The 2,313-nt window shown below is 38.5% G+C and overlaps 1 pseudogene; it reads right to left on the reverse strand.

Moving 5' to 3' along the window:
• Positions 1-210: 210 nt before the first annotated feature.
• Positions 211-2,003, reverse strand: LOC133745566 (non-functional NADPH-dependent codeinone reductase 2-like; annotated as a pseudogene).
• Positions 2,004-2,313: the final 310 nt, after the last annotated feature.

Raw genomic sequence — 2,313 nt, forward strand, 5'->3', positions numbered from 1 at the left:
ATCCTTTTATGATTGTTGTGCATATGTTGTGAGCATGTAATTATGGTTTTTACATTAATACATTATGTCATTATATGTATTCTCGTGACTATCGTGTTTGGGTTGATGACATGTCATATATATATATAGTGATCGATCGATATGATACTTTGTGTACATTATCTTAAAAAAAAAAAAAAAAAAAAAGACATGGCAAGTTATTTCAGAAGGAGATCTCAAGGATGCAGATAACTAGATTCCCAGCTAGAGCCATGGAATTATTGCTTGCACATGAAATTGCATTAAGAGTTGTATCGTGTATAATTATACTCATGCATTCATGCAGTGTGAATTGTGATTGTTAAATCTCTCCATCCCACAGCTCCTCGATCAAGAGTCTTGTAAGGGCCATGATCCGCAACGAAGTACTCGAATGCAGGAAATCATCTTTTCTGTGGAATTTGATTGATCTTCTCCACCTCCTCTGGAGAAAGCTCCCACTCAAATATATCAGCATTTTCACTAATCCTCTCCTTACTGAAGCTTTTCACCACGAAACTCACCTCTTGCTCGTATGCCCACCTCAGACAAACCTACATATATGCTCAGACAAACCTACATATATGCAAAATTGCAAATCGATCAATTCAACTAAATATAGTCATCAAACTTTCATATCAGAAATTATATGCGCTCAAAGTTCACATCGAATGTTCAACAAAAACAATTTCATTACTCTAGATTAGCTAACGTACCTGGGCAAGGGTTTTCCCTGCTTTCGCATCTGCAATCTGCTTGAGCGTCTCACATTCCATGACTCCATTTGATCCCCAAGGAGAGTAAGCCATGATTAGTATACCATTTTTCTGGCAAAACTCTCTTAGCTTTCTCTGCTGCCAAAGCGGGTTCATCTCCACCTAAAGTTGCAAATTGATTGTATAACCAATTAGAGCATTCACCGCTACATAGAAATATATAGGAAATATAATGATTTATTTATTTTTGGACTGAAGGAAATGAAATGAACTTGTTCCTAAGACCCTCTACATATAAGAATTATTTTGCAAAATAAAGCCAAAAATAAAGAGCTACGTATTTTAGAAAAATTAAATTTGCACACCTCCACCAGATCCAGCATATATGGATATATGTATAGATATATAGAGTGACTGCAGGAGGGATCAATAGTGTGAATTGTTACTATTAACAGTTCTATAATGTGAATCTAAACTATTTTCACATATTATGTGGAGATGTAACGGATCAATATATAGTTACTTGGTTGACTGCAGGAGGGATTTTAGCAGCGGCTAGCAAGTTCTGGATCTTTTTGCATGAGAAATTGCTAACTCCTATAAATTTAGTGAGGCCTAGCTTCTGGCATTCCTCCATGACTTCCCACACACCCTTGAAGTCGATTGGAATAAGGTACTCTTTGTCAAACGGAAAGTCATAGTTTCCCGGCTTCACACTCACCGGCCAGTGAATGAGATATAGATCAAGGTACTCCAGTCCTAGGTTCCTGCATGAACATATATATGCATATGGATATGTGCATGTAAATTTATCAATCAATTCCACAAATTAATGCTGATTAACTCAACCATGGTACTAGTTATTTTACTTGAGCGTAGTGCGAATGGCAGGTAAGACACGGTGGGGTGAGCATCACTGCACCACAGCTTGGAAGTGATGAAGAGGTCTTGCCGGGATTCGATAAGGCCAAGAGAAAGAGCTTCTGAAATGGCTTCACCGAGATTCCGCTCCGTCTGGTAAAGAGCGACTGTGTCAAAATGTCTGTAGCCAAGTCTGATCGCATCGAGAATGGCTTCTTTTACGAGTTCTGAGCCAACAAAAGGGTATGTAGCAGTTCCGAAACCTAGAACAGGAATGTTGCTTGTTTTCCCAGTTGATGATGAGACCAGTGGCAACACTGGAAATCTGGAATGTTGATGGAACGTGATGAGACATTTTCGGCTACTAGCAAGCTTCCCATTTTTCTCTACACTACCACTCTTTGTCAATTATAGAGATGTATGGTATAATTTGCCGGTTGATTCTTCTCCAAACTGGAGGATATATATAGATACAAATTGCCTATAGCCAAGTGTGAAAGATAAATACAATAAGTCATACACTAGGGCTGCATTAATTGAGATTTGCTGGAGCAGAAGTCAAGATTTGCTGACTGCTGTTTCTGTTCTTCATGTTGATTGATGGTTAAGCCAACGATGGTTAATGATGCCTCATCAAGACTGGTCATATTGATAGTGCAAATATGGGTAAGTACACGAAGTGATTGACAATTCTGTTGCCAGCTCGAGCTCAAGTCTA

The sequence above is a fragment of the Rosa rugosa genome, chromosome 4 (assembly GCF_958449725.1).
Source record: "Rosa rugosa chromosome 4, drRosRugo1.1, whole genome shotgun sequence".
Taxonomy (NCBI): domain Eukaryota; kingdom Viridiplantae; phylum Streptophyta; class Magnoliopsida; order Rosales; family Rosaceae; genus Rosa; species Rosa rugosa.